At 43.3% G+C, this 18078-nt stretch overlaps 1 protein-coding gene across 1 annotated transcript in view; it reads left to right on the top strand.

Moving 5' to 3' along the window:
- Window positions 1-18078, top strand: part of LOC139747661 (uncharacterized) — a 540258-nt gene that overhangs the window by 487976 nt on the left and 34204 nt on the right. The gene's annotated exons all lie outside the window — the stretch shown is intronic.

The following is an 18078-nucleotide window of genomic DNA, read 5'->3' on the forward strand; positions in this document are numbered from 1 at the left end:
AATGCAACCACACATCTCTGACAGCAACTGGACTAGAACACCAAACCTGACAACAACTTTAATGCAACCCTCACACCTGTGACAACAACTGTACTACAAACCCACACCTTTGAAAACAAATGAACTACAAGCTTACGTCTCTGATAACAACAATGCTACAACCTCACACCTCTAACAACGACTATACCACAACGCCTAACCTCTAACAATAGCTGTACTACAACCCCGCATCTTTTACAACAGCTATAATATCACATTCCTTTCATCATTAACACTACAGTCCTCAGAATTTACCCAGAACCCTACACCTCCGTAGAGAGTGCTCGACCTTTTCCTCCAACTTAGTTACAATCCAAAACAACTGTAAACAAATTTACAACAGTGCCACACTTTTGCCCCGGCGAACCACAACCTCCACACCTCCGTCAGCCGCTGCACCACTGCCTGCCACCTTTGTAAATAAATTCTCCTGCCATTAACCAAAGCTACGGGAATAATTCATCTATTAACAGCTATAAAAAACTACTAAGTTATCTGTTTCGCTCACAAGCGACACTGGAGTCGAGGCTGGACCAGCGGTCGGCAGGAGGCTGTGGAAATGTATTATTTTAAATGCTTTTCTCGACCTTATTTAAACGTAATCATTTATATAAAAAATCTTTATTTAATGCTTATGAGTTTTTTTATGAGGCCATCGGCAGAGGCAAGTAACCTAAAGAATTAGAAAAAAAAATTGCCTTGAAGTGCTTGAAAAGCGATCCGCGCATAGATAAAAAGAAAAAAAAACGCAACATTAAAAAAAATTAGTCCATGAGGGGAAAAAGTAACACGTGTAAGATTAAAATTGCAATAAGTTTCGCGCTCTCCCGAAATGGATCGGCGTAGTGTCCCCGACTCCGATGAGCCGGCCGCTAGGTCGGTGGTCGGTCGCCGAGATCCACCGAATGTTTGACCCCAGGGCGTCTCGTGTGCCTGATTTATGAGACCAGGTCAAAGGTCAAGACATCTTTCTGTGAATTTCTGTAGCTATGTTACCTCCAGGGAAGATGGTAATTATACAGGTCAGAAAAAAAGAGGCCTAACTGGATGGATCGATAGGGACAATGAAGGGTAATTAACTTCAAAACTGATGTAATTATAGATTTCTTCTGCGGCATTCAGCGCTACAAGTGAGGTGGGCGATGGTGAAGCAGAATGTTACGTCCAGGTTAACTTCCATCTAACGTTATCTGTTGCTCACCCTCTCTCTGTGCGTGTGTCTGTCTATGTGTTCTGTTACACGCGTCAGTTGACTGGTTGTATGTGTATATGTTTTTCTTTATCTGTGCATATATGTGTGTATCTCTCTATGTATTTCGTTGTGTGTGTATGTGTGTCTGTGTACATATCAGGTGTTCTGGATTCCACCCGCTTGAGGCTTCCACCACCGGTGGAAAGTCACCTCTAACGAGGCTGTATTGCCGTCACTTGACAGACCTCAATACTGACTCGTGAAAGAAATTGTCACTTCACAGGAGTCCATCTTGTCCCTGCTACTGAGTGTGGTGCATCCTTGAAGCTCGAGGGGCCCCTGGTGAAGTCCTGGGTTATATAAATAATTATATTATTTATAATAGCTGAAACGGCACAGGCAACTGAATATCTTTATAAAGACCATTTCATTAACTATATATATATATATATATATATATATATATATATATATATATATATATATATATATATATATATATATATTTTGTCGCTGTCTCCCGCGTTTGCGAGGTAGCGCAAGGAAACAGACGAAAGAAATGGCCCAACCCACCCCCATACACATGTATATACATACACGTCCACACACGCAAATATACATACCTACACAGCTTTCCATGGTTTACCCCAGACGCTTCACATGCCCTGATTCAATCCACTGACAGCACGTCAACCCCGGTATACCACATCGATCCAATTCACTCTATTCCTTGCTCTCCTTTCACCCTCCTGCATGTTCAGGCCCCGATCACACAAAATCTTTTTCACTCCATCTTTCCACCTCCAATTTGGTCTCCCACTTCTCCTCGTTCCCTCCACCTCCGACACATATATCCTCTTGGTCAATCTTTCCTCACTCATTCTCTCCATGTGCCCAAACCATTTCAAAACCCTCTTCTGCTCTCTCAACCACGCTCTTTTTATTTCCACACATCTCTCTCACCCTTACGTTACTTACTCGATCAAACCACCTCACACCACACATTGTCCTCAAACATCTCATTTCCAGCACATCCACCCTCCTGCGCACAACTCTACCCATAGCCCACGCCTCGCAACCATACAAAATTGTTGGAACCACTATTCCTTCAAAACATACCCATTTTTGCTTTCCGAGATAATGTTCTCGACTTCCACACATTCTTCAAGGCTCCCAGAATTTTCGCCCCCTCCCCCACCCTATGATCCACTTCCGCTTCCATGGTTCCATCCGCTGCCAGATCCACTCCCAGATATCTAAAACACTTTACTTCCTCCAGTTTTTCTCCATTCAAACTTACCTCCCAATTGACTTGACCCTCAACCCTACTGTACCTAATAACCTTGCTCTTATTCACATTTACTCTTAACTTTCTTGTTTCACACACTTTACCAAACTCAGTCACCAGCTTCTGCAGTTTCTCACATGAATCAGCCACCATATATATATATATATATATATATATATATATATATATATATATATATATATATATATATATATCCTAGCCCAAGCCAGGTACCCAATTATTTATCGACTAACGCCTACGGGAGGATGAACAGCTAGGTTGACTGTGCACAGGGTGCCGTAATCAGGATTTGAACTTGTGCGATCATTTTATATTACTAAATAACACCAAGATCCCTTTTTTTTGAGGGGGGGGGGGGAGCTTCTACCACTGTGAAGCTACACTTCGTGCAAGAGCAGTGTAAGATGGGCACGCTGTTCTTTCCTGTCCGCTGACGGTGTTATCGTTTGTAAGCGGTAACACCGCGTGTGTGTGTGTGTGTGTGTGTGTGTGTGTGTGTGTTACCGGACTTCGATTACAAGTGTTTATACAGAGAGTGAGACCGTGTCATCGTCAGTGGTCGGAGAGGAGTGTACTCTCGTGAAAGACCTTATCACTCCAAGAGAATCCATCATTTCCCTGCCCGTGTGCAGTGCAGTGCAGTGCAACCTCGAAGCTGCAAGAATTCATTGAAAGGGGTCCTGGACATATATATATATATATATATATATATATATATATATATATATATATATATATATATATATAGATAGATAGATAGATAGCCTTGTGCATGCGATCTATTAGCGTTGCATATGCGTCCGCTGGAGGTTTGTGTACCTGCAGCTATGTTGAGGAAAGAAGGTCATTTTATGCACATCTTGGCGGGCCAGCCCCTCATGAGGAGAGCACCTCACTCGCCGCTCGCCTCCAACAACTGTGACTAGTGGCCACAGGTTTTCCTGTTGTTGGGACCGCTCGTTGTTACTACGTATTTGAAATTTTCAATCATTTTTATTCTGTTATTTTCCTTCACGAGGAATATGTTTATGAAGAAAGACAGAGTTTGTTACCTTAGATGTGATCATCACGACACTGCTCGTCCCAGCCATTTATAGCTCTGACATATTTTCTGAGTCACCGTAAAAATTAGTATGGCAGCTTGACCGCCAAGGAGGCGCCCCCGGTCCCTGGCGCACAGCGGGCGAGGACCCAGTCCCTTGGATGAAGGATACGGATGAGGTGGGGCGGAGGGGGTCCTATAAAAGAAGTGGTCAAAGGGGTGAAGCTTAATCCTGACGGACAGTAGTCGTCACTCTAATATAACGTAATGATATTGATAAACTATTTATATGTAGAATTCCTCTACAGACGGCAGTGGTGGCTTCGGGACTTGTGCTCTGGCGGGGATTTGAAACACCGGTCTCGGGCCTGGTAGGATGTTCGGAATGCACGAGGATCCATCACCGGTCCCAGACCTGGTAGGATACTCTGGATACACAATGATCCTTCACTGGTCCCGGACCTGATTGGATACTCCGGGTACACCAGAATCCATCGTGGATCTCAGGTCCTCCGCTGTAATGACCAACGTACGGCAACTGCTCACGTGATCATAACGAGCCCTGTAAGCCGAGTGTTGCCCGTCTTGAGAAGCGTACTCTGCTAGCGACAGAGAGGAACGCCTCCCACTGGGAAAACCTCAGCGTTGGCATCCGCAGTCTGGACGCTGAGACCACGACACCGTGGAGGCCGCAGTGAACGGTGCTACAAGGTTAATACGTTGACGGTGTGGTAGACTGCAAGGGACGGTAGGTGGAGGGTGCGAGGAACGGTAGCTTAGGTTATAGCCTGTTTATAGAATACAACTCTGATGTATTGCTTCTGAAATTGCTGATTTATTGCAGACTCTTGAGGTAAACAGTCTTGCATGTAACACTGTAAGAGGTCTTGTATATGCAGCGTCAAAGGGCGGAAGGTGAAGGGTGCGAGGGGCGGTAGGTGGAGGGGCCGTAGGTGGAGGGGCGGTAGGTGGAGGGTGCGAGGGGTGGTTGGTGGAGGGTGCGAGGGGCGTAGGTGGAGAGTGCGAGGGGCGGTAGGTGGAGGATACGGGAAGGTAAACAGGTTGACTCTAAGTGACTGTTTTCTCTCTCCTGTTGTTGATAATAGTAACGTCCTCAGTAGCAACTGTTGGCCACGGTGTCTGGACGGTGAGTGTCGCATCAGTATTTTAGACAGTTACTGTTTGCTCCAGGTCCTACGTACACAAGCCTTGGCAACAAGAGTGCGAGTCCTGCTGGGGTTCACGTGGTCTCGACACTTAAGGTGCCCCAGGGATCGAGTCCCTCTCAAGGCGCTGGGATTCCTTCGGTCGGATAGAGCACACAGCAAGGTGACCCCGGAGACGCCTCGGTGATTTAAAGACCTCATCACGAATGTCTTGTACATCAGCATTACCAACGATGGCTGTACTCCTCCCCCTTGTGTCTAATGTTGTCCCTCAAGTACTTTATTCTGTCACTACACTTAAGTCTACGGATCTGATCACCGTGTCTTATTTACTCATGATTTTTATTGGCTGCATCAATGTGTTCCTTCCATCCTGGTGCAGGTAATGTGAGCCATCCACACACATGTATGGAGGAAATGATCAGAAATTTTTGATGTGTTAGATATTGTCCATCGGTCCATCGGTGGATGCGACGACGTGTTTAGTCTCCTCTATCATCTTGGTTTGACTGCTAACACAAATGTTGCCCTTAACGAGATATATTGGAATACAGTATACGTTCGGTGAGCGGTCATAAAATGTCAGGAAACAACCTGGTGTTCGATAACGGGAAAAAAAATCTGTTTCTAATGTGTTACTCTGTGACTAAATATGTTGCGTTATTCTGTGCCTCATTGTGTTGAGTTACTCTGTGGCATAATGTATTGCGTTACTCTGTGGCTCAATGTGTTGCGTTACGCTGTGGCTTAATGTGTTGCGTTATTCTGTGGCTCAATGTGTTGCGTTACTCTGTGGCTTAATGTGTTGCGTTATTCTGTGGCTCAGTGTGTTGCGTTGTTCTGTGGCTTAATGTGTTGCGTTATTCTGTGGCCCAATGTGTTGCGTTACTCTGTGGTTCAATGTATTGCGTTACTCTGTGGCTTAATGTGTTGCGTTATTCTGTGGCTCAACGTGTTGCGTTACTCTGGCTTAATGTGTTGCGTTACTCTGTGGCTCAGTGTATTAAGTTACTCTGTGGCTTAATGTGTTGCGTTACTTTGTGGCTTAATGTGTTGCGTTACTCTGTGGCTCAATGTGTTGCGTTACTCTGTGGCTTACTGTATTGCGTTACTCTGTGGCTTAATGTGTTGCGTTACTCTGTGGCTTAATGTGTTGCGTTACTCTGTGGCTTAATGCATTACGTTACTCTGTGGCTTAATGTGTTGCGTTACTTTGTGGCTTAATGTGTTGCGTTATTCTCTGGCTTAATGTGTTGCGTTAATCTGAGGCTCAATGTGTTGCGTTACTCTGTGGCTTAATGTGTTGCATTACTCTGTGGCTTAATGTGTTGCGTTACTCTGTGGCTTAATGTATTGCGTTACTCTGTGGCTTAATGTGTTGCGTTAGTCTGTGGCTTAATGTGTTGCGTTACTCTGTGGCTCAATGTGTTGCGTTACTCTTTGGCTTAATGTGTTGCGTTACTCTGTGGCTTAATGTGCTGCGTTACTCTGTGGCTTAATGTGTTGCGTTACTCTGTGGTTCAGTGTGTTGCGTTAGTCTGTGGCTTAATGTGTTGCGTTACTCTGTGGCTTGATGTGGCGCGTTACTCTGTGGCTTAATGTGTTGCGTTACTCTGTGGCTTAATGTGTTGCGTTACTCTGTGGCTCAATGTGTTGCGTTACTCTTTGGCTTAATGTGTTGCGTTACTCTGTGGCTTAATGTGTTGCGTTACTCTGTGGCTTGATGTGGCGCGTTACTCTGTGGCTTAATGTGTTGCGTTACTCTGTGGCTTAATGTGTTGCGTTACTCTGCGGCTCAATGTGTTGCGTTACTCTTTGGCTTAATGTGTTGCGTTACTCTGTGGCTTAATGTATTGTGTTACTCTGTGGCTTAATGAGGCGCGTTACTCTGTGTCTTAGTGTGTTCGTTACTCTGTGGCTTAATGTAGCGCGTTACTCTGTGGCTCAATGTATTGTGTATTCTGTAGCTTAATGTGTTACGTTACTCTGTGGCTTAATTAAGCGCGTTACTCTGTGGCTTAATGTAGCGCGTTACTCTGTGGCTTAATGTAGCGCGTAACTCTGTGGCTCAATGTATTGTGTATTCTGTAGCTTAATGTGTTACGTTACTCTGTGGCTTAATGTAGCGCCTTACTCTGTGGCTTAATGTGTTGCGTTACTCTGTGGCTTAATGTATCGTGTTACTCTGTGGCTTAATGTGTTGCGTTACTCTGTGGCTCAATTTGTTGCGTTATTCTCTGGCTTATTGTAGCGCGTTACTCTGGCTTAATGTAGCGCGTTACTCTCTGGCTTAATGTAGCGCGTTTCTCTCTGGCTTAATGTAGCGTGTTACTCTCTGGCTTAATGTTGCGCATTACTCTGGCTTAATGTAGCGCGTTACTCTCTGGCTTAATGTAGCGCATTACTGTGTGGCTTAACGCAGTGCATTACTGTTTGGCTTAATGTTGCGTGTTACTCTGTAGCTAAATGTGGTGCGTTACACTGACTTTATGAGGAGCCTTATACTGTAGCTTTGAGGTGCGTTACGCCGTGGGTTTACGCGATGCGTTACACTGTGGCTTCATGTGTTGCGTTACTCTGTGGCTCAATGTATTGCGTTACTCTGTTGCTTTATGTGTTGCGTTACTCTGGCTTCATGTGTTATTTTACACTACAGCTTCATGTTGTGCGTTACTGTGTGGTTTAATCTGTTGCGTTACTCTGTGGCGTAATGTGGTGCGTTACTCTGTGGTTTAATGTTGTGCGTTACTCTGTGGTTTAATGTTGTGTGTTACTATGTTTAATGTGGTGCGTTACAGTTTGGAGTCATTTGGTGCGTAACACTGCAGCATCATATGGCGCGTTACAAAGTGTCTTTTAACAAATTTTATAAAAATCCTGACGAATATGAAGGCTATTGTTGGCTCTCACATTATCGTCATAGCTGTTTCTCCAATATATATATATATATATATATATATATATATATATATATATATATATATATATATATATATATATATTCATTTATTCATTTAATTATCTATTTATTACGCATGATCGTCAGGTTATATCTGAGTGAACAGGCATCTTTGGCTAGGATGTATCAACCTAAGTTGAGGAAACAGAGCGTAGTCAGTCTCGTCAAAGAACTTACCGCTTCAAAGGAATCCAACCTATCCCTACTACCACCGAGTGTAGCGCAGTGTTAGACCTGCAGGTCCCTGGGAAAGAGGTCCTGACGTAATTCCAGAGCTCTTTTAGAAAGGAGTCCTGAGGTGTATATATATATATATATATATATATATATATATATATATACATATATATATATATATATATATATATATATATATATATATATATATATATATATATATATATATATGGAGAAAAACTGGAGGAAGTGAAGTGTTTTAGATATCTGGGAGTGGATCTGGCAGCGGATGGAACCATGGAAGCGGAAGTGGATCATAGGGTGGGGGAGGGGGCGAAAATTCTGGGGGCCTTGAAGAATGTGTGGAAGTCGAGAACATTATCTCAGAAAGCAAAAATGGGTATGTTTGAAGGAATAGTGGTTCCAACAATGTTGTATGGTTGCGAGGCGTGGGCTATGGATAGAGTTGTGCGCAGGAAGATGGATGTGCTGGAAATGAGATGTTTGAGGACAATGTGTGGTGTGAGGTGGTTTGATCGAGTGAGTAACGTAAGGGTAAGAGAGATGCGTGGAAATAAAAAGAGCGTGGTTGAGAGAGCAGAAGAGGGTGTTTTGAAGTGGTTTGGGCACATGGAGAGAATGAGTGAGGAAAGATTGACCAAGAGGATATATGTGTCGGAGGTGGAGGGAACGAGGAGAAGAGGGAGACCAAATTGGAGGTGGAAAGATGGAGTGAAAAAGATTTTGTGTGATCGGGGCCTGAACATGCAGGAGGGTGAAAGGAGGGCAAGGAATAGAGTGAATTGGAGCGATGTGGTATACCGGGGTTGACGTGCTGTCAATGGATTGAATCAAGGCATGTGAAGCGTCTGGGGTAAACCATGGAAAGCTGTGTAGGTATGTATATTTGCGTGTGTGGACGTATGTATATACATGTGTATGGGGGGGGGGGGTTGGGCCATTTCTTTCGTCTGTTTCCTTGCGCTACCTCGCAAACGCGGGAGACAGCGACAAAGTATAATAAAAAGAAAATAAAAATATATATATATATATATATATATATATATATATATATATATATATATATATATATATATATATATATGTATATATGTATGTGTCTGTGTGTGTATATATATGTGTGCATTGAGATGTATAGGTATGTATGTTTGCGTGTGTGGACGTGTATGTATATACATGTGTATGGGGGTGGGTTGGGCCATTTCTTTCGTCTGTTTCCCTGCGCTACCTCGCAAACGCGGGAGACAGCGACAAAGCAAAATGAAATAAATAAATAAATATATATAATGTATGAATATATATATGTATATATATATATATATATATATATATATATATATATATATATATATATATATATATATATATATAATCTGCCATATGCATGTTAATTCATAACTACTATCATTATCACTGTCATCATAATTCGAGTTAGTCGCGTCTGGAACCTTCACCACACAGTAGCGATCAGTTCATGTATATAAAAACCACACACCATAGTGTCATAACTGCACCTGTGACGCGATGTCACCCGCATCAGGATATCATTATACATCAACACAGTCGACGTCATAACGACATTATCGAGGATCTTATCCGGCCTCGGCCTATGTTATCTTCCTGTGGTAGCGGGAGGACCCGCGGTTCTCAGAAAGCCCGGCGTCTGTCTTACCATAGAGGAAGTTGTCGTAGCCCAGAATAGGGAGCAATACGAACGGTCTTTTTTGTTTTGTTTTGGTTCATGACAAAGAACAGTGGGCTTAATTCTGTGTGGGATGGGGAGCTGGCCGCTAGTGGAGGCTGGCCGGTGGTGGACCAGCCACAAAGGTCTTGATGGGACGCGAAGAACGTCTCGCCTTCCTGGCCAAACAGAGAAGACGACGACCCGAGGGCGGCTAGAGCGACGTGTCTCAATCCCGCTTCTCAGTAGTTGCCGAGTTTTTTACGGAATATTTTGAATCCTCGTTTGGCATCGTCATAAAATCCTTTCAGCAACATAATCTCACGATACAGCAATTTTTTTTTTTAGTTTTTCACAACAATCTTGCATGATTTCCAACACCGAAGGTAATGTTTTTTCTGGCATTTTTGCGAAAAAATGTCATCAGCGTATTGACAATCCTTTGGAATGTAGTCGACTAAGTTTTTACCAGATAAAAGACTAATCAAACTGTTACATTCTAAGTTGACTCTTGAAAAGTTTCGGAATATGACACTTGGTGATCTGCGAAGGTCTTTCTGTAGACCTTCCTTTGAAGAATTACATTTCCGCAGAACGTAAGCCTTCCACAGCCTGAGCTTCGCCTCTGTCAGGAGGCAGGTGACCAGTGTATGGCCACCTGCTGGCACCTGAGGGATTAAGACTCCTAGTGGGACGCCAAAGGGTAGGAGAGGAATTACCTGTCGCCGAAGTAAGAGTGTTGCTCTGAGACCTAATACACCTGGCTGTCTTGATTCTCCCTTGAGCTTCTCCCTCGTGCTTGCCTGTGCGTCCAAACGAGAATCATCTCTCCATCCAGTTCCAAAGAATGTGGCCTCCGTGTATCCTCTTCCCTTTTGTACTTATCTTTAAACTGTGACATCAAAAAAGATCATATCTACATTATCTTGTACCAGAAAATCTTGCAGGAAGAAATCCTCAGACACAAGCATGTAGCCAAGCAAACTAACGCTCTACTATTCGTAGAAAATCCTTTGGAACCGTAAGTGGAACTCATGTGACCACCATGTTGAACACAGAGCAGAGATTTTCTGAGCTTTTACTAGAAGCGTCTGAACTTCCATTATAAACACCAGGTGGTTCTTTGTGAATCGTTTCCTAAACCTCGCTATGAAACAATGTTACAGTTGGACGACCTCGTGAGGAGAAGTGTTCTGTGGAACTTGCTGTGAAGTGCTGTGTTTATCTCTGGGAAATATGCGAAGGTCATATTGAGCCCGGTATGTCAACAGGACCTTTTGTATTAGAGTATATGAGGTAGTGAAGGACTAGTAGTGATAATTAATTCCCTCACAAAACAACCAGAATCCCACATAAGTCCCAACAGTGCAAGAAGTGATCCCAATAAAGAAACTACAGAAGAACTTAAATATTTCAGCCGTATGAAAATATTGTCAGAGTTCCAAACTACCATCATATTACTTGATTATGTATGAGTATCGTCAAAATCATACAGAGCCACAGCTCAGGGCTGACCACGACCTTGCCGTTGATGGCAGCCGCTGCACGCTTGGTACAAGGACAATTGAATCCCTGAAAGGAGACTCACAAAGGTACCAGACTCTTCTCTTTCGACGCTGAAGTGTGTCAGCACACATGAGGTGCCCCATCCAGGCTGCACACGCGGCTCATCACGACCTCTACGTCATGTGTCGGGCTGATGAGGTGTTCTCATCCGGCAGGTGAAGTGTCCCGCGCGCAGATCTCGGGACGCCTCCAACGGCATCATCATTAAATCTGGATTAGTAATGTAGCTGTAGGACCAGCCTACCGCACGACCACTCTCGCCGGCGTGTCATTATGATAATTATACATCCTAGATTATCTCGGTTAATGAAATGTTTATAGATAGATGATAAACTTTATCTCTATTCATATCTGTAATTGCCCCAGGACCACTTTCTGAAAAGAGTTCTTGATATACCCCACGACTTCTTCCCCATGAGCGTTTGCGGCTCCAAGACCGCGCTACTTCCAGCAGCAGGAAAGCGATAGTCTCCTTCCTAGTGAAAAGTTGTCTGACAAGAATGTACTTACGAGGATTCAGCCGCGCCAGAGTTGACTTTTCACTCGCCGTGTTCGCCGTGTTTGCGGAATCTGTAATATATATATATATATATATATATATATATATATATATATATATATATATATATATATATATATATATGTGTGTGTGTGTGTGTGTGTGTGTGTATATATGTATATATTTATATGTTCTGGCTGCCGCTTGAGAATGTAATATCCAGTAAAAACCATTGTAATCTATACAGCCATATTTTCTTCTTTCCACTTCAATGCAGTGATACATAAAACATTGCGCGCTTCTCGATGTTTGTCGATGTGGCCAAACGATACATCAGCTGAAACAAGTCATAGTAGGCGACCTGCTAAAATATGTTTATGATTCTTCTACTTGTCCCACTGAGGCATATCAACGATAGTTATAATTCAAGTGAGATGCCCAATTTGTAAAATGACTTTGTAACAGCATTTCTGTTCCACATGAAGTTGACGCGAGACATCCTTCGTTGACCCACAGACTACATATGAGTTTCCTCTCCACCTTAATTGCTGGCCAAAAATTATCTAAATTAGTAACGACAGCGGAGCGGCTGGACAAGTATGTACACACACATACATATGTCTCAGCCTCACACCATACGTATATACACCAAGTCTGTCGCACTGAAGATGACCTGGACCAACTGATGTATACGCTTCCCCTGCCTCTAACTGTGCTCTATATAGCACTCCCAGACTTGCATCTAGGTATTATGCTCATATGATTACCGATTATCTAAATCAATATAGGATATTTAACTATTCAAGCCATTATAATCAGAATTAAGTAATTTATTCCCATTTGATATTTTAATATTGCATTAAACATGCAGTTAACTCATATTTTGTCATGTATAAATTATCCAATTTGATTGAACGCAAAATGCTGCTAGTTATGCCCTCCATACTAACACCTTCAACCTGTAAAATTACGCAAACACCTGCTCCCGCATCTGGGCCAACACCTGAACCCACTCGATAACACCGACACCTCTACACTCACACCTAAATATACACATCTACACCTACATCCTCATCTCTAGTTAAGTACAGCAAAGAAACTCTCTCACCGAATCTGGCCTCATCCACTGACTCACGAACCTGGGTCGTATTGGCTGCAAGTCGTGTTGCCTGACTGACTCAGCCTGGGTCGTGTCATGGAGCCCAGGTCGTGCCATCATCAGCGGAGGTCGAGTGCTCGGGTCTCCGCCGCTCCTCCTAGTTACGGCAATACGGATTAATTAGTCTTTTTTTTTTTTTCTTTTTACGCCACTGATTAACTCTGGTGGCTGGCGGGCAGTGGTGGCGGTCGGTGGCGGGCCCACAGCGGCCGTGTTGCTCGCGAGATGTGGCGGTAAATATACCATTGAGGGTCTTTGTCCCGGATGGATGAAAGGTGAAATTATATCCGTAATAGGTGAGTCTGTAGCGCGGATTATGGTGGGTGGATGGTGTTGCGGGATGTTCATCCGTAATGGATGGGAGGAAAACTGTTTGTCCATATACACATGGTGACCGAAGACAGGACTACTGATACTGATGGGAAATTTGAAACGTTTTCGTTATAAATATTGAAGGAAAAGAAATCATATACTCGCATACAACCACCAACAGTGTATGAGCATGACGAATTATTACAAAAGAGGTGTTGGTATAGCCCCATACACACACACGAATGAACGCTCCTTAACCGTGACGATTGCCAGGGGAAAGAGGTGGTATACGTCGGCACGGACTAACGAATTTGACATACGCGCACGCACGGTTACTAATGTATTTTACTGGGAATACATTTGTTGAAACCAAGCACGAATATCAGTTCATTTTGGTCGTCCGGTACTACTGAGGAGCGGAGGTGGAAAGGGAAGATGCCAGAGGCTGGGTAGGAGGGCGATGTAGGGCGTGAGTGTTGCTGTCCGGCTGGGTAGGTCTGGCGAGGCACCCACGCTACTATCATTGTTGCTGCCATGATCGATACTGATCGATAATTATAATGAGGAGGTATGAGGGTCGCCGCTCGCTCTGTGTGTGTGTGTGTGTGTGTGTGTGTGTGTGTGTGTGTGTGTGTTAGTAAAGAGAACTTCACAGGGTCAGAAGTGTGATATAAAACAAACATCTAAATTACTTTCGCAGGTCCTCAAACGAGGAATAAGAGATGTCATCCTTATTCACATTTCCTGTGTTAGAAGTAAACTTTCCCTTAACATCATACACGTTAGCAATAGCCTCTTCTGGCAGTGTTAATCTCTTGATCAGCCGTGTCTGCTGGGCTGGCGGTCGTATGCAGGACAACATTTAATTCTGTGGGAAGGACGAGGGTGACGCGGGATTGCACAGGAGAAAGATTAGAGGGTCGATAAATGAAATTATATCCCCCTTCAGCGCCCGGGGGGTGGATGCACCCAAGCCCACAGGCTTGCAGCTGTGTGTTCCTCTGCAGGTGCAGTTGATTGTGTTCAACGTGTGTACTGTAGGAAGCCTCTTCCCGAACCGCTATATAAGGATTTGACCCCCCACAACAGGAGATCCCTGTACAGTAAACTGACCCATCATTCTAAAAACAACTTTATTTTAATCTTATTTTCTTTGTTCTCTCATCACATACGAGCATTCTGAGCCTTTCCTGTCATGTGACCATATCAGGGTTGTGTATTTTGTCACAGTTCGTAATTGCCTTGAACGTGATACACATTTCTGGTCAGTTTCACGTTGAACAGAAATATGTTATAGTCTTAAAATTTGATGTTAAACGAAGAAGTAGCGTTCACCGTTAACTTATAGGCCATCTGCGCTGCAGAGGGTGAACACTACGCAAGGAAGCAGACATTATTACGTACTTCAATACGGACTTTGATGTATGTGTGTGTGTGTGTGTGGGTGTGTGGTTTCCCCAGACTTAGTGATGGCCAGCAACCTTGTCCTGTTAAACGCAACGTTTCCGTCATCCGACGTCATCTTTCTATGTGTTAACGACCATTAAACAGCCAGGGTCATGTTTGGGGTCAAATTATTGTATCATGAAAACTTAAAAACAGTAGAAAATATCTGCTGGAAATACATCACTGTTGAACCTATGCAGTAGATACAATAGGAAATTTAGTCCTGCCTTATGATTTCTGCATCATCAACGAGTTAAAGAAAATTATTTATGTAAATTTTATATACGTTTTGTTTTTCTCGCAATGTACATATTTCCTCTCTTCCATCGAAACTGTGCGGCATCTGAGAATTGAGAAGCAATTTCTACCTGTTTCTCTTTCTAGATTTCAACCGTTACCTACTATTAAATTTCAGAACATTACAATTCAACCCTGCAGTGACGTAAACATGTTGTGCATAACAATATCCTCCACCCTTTCCCGGAAACCCCACATAATGCACATCACAAAATCTGCTTCCCTAAAACTAGGGTTGTTGTACCCTATAGATGCCCAAACTATTTTTCTTAAGAGCAGTTGTTTCTTGTGTACAGGGTTTGATTCCCTCTATCATGAAGTAGTGCTCAGGTATTTGGTGTGACTCCTTCTCCTCGTCTTTCTTACCTAGGAAAGCCTCAGATGCCTCCCATCTGAACCCTCCTACTAACATATCTCTTCAACTGCCTCGTTCCGTCCGCCGTGTTGCTCCCGTCCTCTCCTTGTTCTACAGGTATTATAATATCCACCATTGCCTCCCTCAACTCTTTGCGTGTGTCAAGCTTAGCCACCAGGGCCTGGACGCGTGTCAAGCGACTGGATCCTGCTTCCCGTAACTTGTGTGTGGATACCAGCCACATAAGGGTTAGTCGTTAAAACAGCTCCTTTCTCGAACAGCGAAACTGAGAAATTCTTTTGTTTCTTCTTTGTCTTTCCTTCTGTCTAAAACTTTTCCAACTTTAAGAGTCAGGTTTACAAACGCCTGGAAGGTCAAATTAATATCTTCATTCTTTTTCTTATACTTTTTTTTTTCCTTTCGTGCGAAATGGCCGCGACGGAGGGATAATGTTGCCCGCGCCATGTCGGCTTCTCTTACAAAACGGAATATACACTAAAGTTGATCAAACAGCGTGAATTCTTCAGAACCATTTGGAAGGTACAAACCGGAAGTTTAAGGAGGAGGAGGAAGAAATGTCTGACAAATGTAGACGAACCTGGGAAGGCAGCAGCCCCCGCATCCTGACCCCTCCTTACCTCTCATCCTGCAAGATGCGTCGCCTTACAACATCTACACTCTTTACCTACCACTCAGCTATAGACAAACACCAATTCTTGTAAGTCTTACCCTAAACTCTATCACCACATCGATGCGAACATTACAAATGATATATAAACATTATATTTCAACATGCTATTTCTCTCGGGAGGTTAATTTTTGGTCCCAAGTTGATTTCCTGTGATTTTTTCTTTCCTTTAATGATAATTGCGATACATCAAATGCTTAGCAACATTAACATAATTATCCTAATCATCGGTGAAAGTTTCGGACAAAAACAAGAGTTCTGTTACCGTACAGGCCAAATGATCTTCATTGGTGGCTATTCAAAAGTACTGTGAGCCGACGAGTTTTTTCGTGAAAATTCATTGGTTAACTACTGGTAATGGTCGGTAGTTGTCCACGTTGGAAGTGATGTGATCCAGAAACCTGACCATCATTAGTCCGTCCAGCACGAAGGTTCCGTCCTCAAGCACGACGGTGCGACTTTTGAGCTCGTCCTCCCCGAGGACATTACCGTTGAGCTCAATGATCGCACCGTTTTCTTCAAGGGATTGACTGTTGGTTCGTGTTTACTAACGTTTCCGTTAGTAACTTTCATTACGTACGGCTACTGTTGGCATCTTGTTCCTTTTGTATAAACGTTTTCTGATTCTAACTGATGATGAGTGCGAGTAGCACCCGCCCTGATGAGGCTCTGTGTTGTGACATTCAGTTCTCGAAGGAAACCACCACAGGGGATGTCGAAGGATACCGTCCTTCAAGACACTGCTGCGGGCTTGTAGCATTCCCTCCCCTTCATAACATGTGCATACGTGGGCTAAATGCACATTTGTGTGACTTTTTTCTACTCGCAGAATGGTGATCATTGGGTCGTGTTTATGCAGTACACGTAAATATCTCAATTTACAGGCATCTGTGACGCTTACGTCCTACACCCACTCGTGTTTCAGTCGCCTCAGCGGATAATCGTACATACAGCTGAGATGTTCTAGTCGAGACTTGGCCAGTTAGAAAACGGAACAGGTCTCGTCTCAGAAATAGTTTGGATTGAGGAATGAGGAACCCTGACGTATCTAGGAGGAGGAGTGGGCTGGCGCACCCAGTCTTGAGTTGGAAGAGTATTGATGGCAGGAGGAGGACTGTGTGACAACAGTGAAGGCGTATTTGATGCCAGTAGTAGGCGAGTCTGACAACAGTAAGAGTGTCTGAGGACAGCTGAAAGAGGGATTGACAGTAGAAAGTGTGTTTAACAACAGGAATTCATGTGTTGAAGTACAGTAGGGGATTTTAACAACAATGGAAGAGTCTAACAACAGAGAGACCTTACAACAACAGGAGCTGCGTTTTAAAAACAGAATCAGACATTTCTGACAGTAGTTAGAAACTTCTTGATAAGAGTAAGTTTCGAAAAACAGAAGGAGCGTTAGAAAATGTGTCTGGTAGAAGTAGAACTGTGACCTGCAGATCAAGAAATAGTGGTATGAGCAACACAGTGTATGTCTGCCCAACGACAACAGAACTAGAAACTCCAAACAGTAAGGGACGAGCAGCAACAGGATGAGATTCTAACAGGTTTTGTTGGGAACTGGACAATGCATGTTCAACAGTGCAAATGTCTAATCAGGACAGAAACCGTTTCTAACATCATTAAGAGGCGTGTCTAACGAGAGTAACATTGTCTAACAGCATCAGGAAGCGTGTCTAACACTCGTGCCAGGCGCGTCAAACAAAAGTTAAAGGCATTTCTAACAAGGGTTCCCCGCTACCATTAGTGACACACATCTCTCCCATGTTCTTTTTTTCATGATCGTGAATGTAAAAGAAATTTAATTTGGCGAAATAATCTGAAATAAGTTAAACAAAGTGGAGAGTTAACTTGCTGCTCATCAGGCAGCCTAAAATGTTGCTGTGTTTTGTGTCGGTTTTTTGTTTGGTGGCGTGACGTCATCACAAGTGTTTTTGCTTGTTGTTTGATTTATTTTTTTTTTTCCATTTTTTTCTGCTCCTGTAAACCCAAGCTGACCAGACCCAACCATGATCTATGGTAGAATATGAATTTCCCGCCATCATTCTCGGGAATAGCCAGTAACTGGGAGGCAGAACCAATTAAATAATCCTCGTCTCATTTTCCTCTTTTTTGTTTGTATTATAAGGGAAATTATGAAGTTTCGTAAGTTAATTAGCTTATTAATTAG

This window comes from Panulirus ornatus, chromosome 69 (genome assembly GCF_036320965.1).
Source record: "Panulirus ornatus isolate Po-2019 chromosome 69, ASM3632096v1, whole genome shotgun sequence".
Lineage (NCBI taxonomy): Eukaryota > Metazoa > Arthropoda > Malacostraca > Decapoda > Palinuridae > Panulirus > Panulirus ornatus.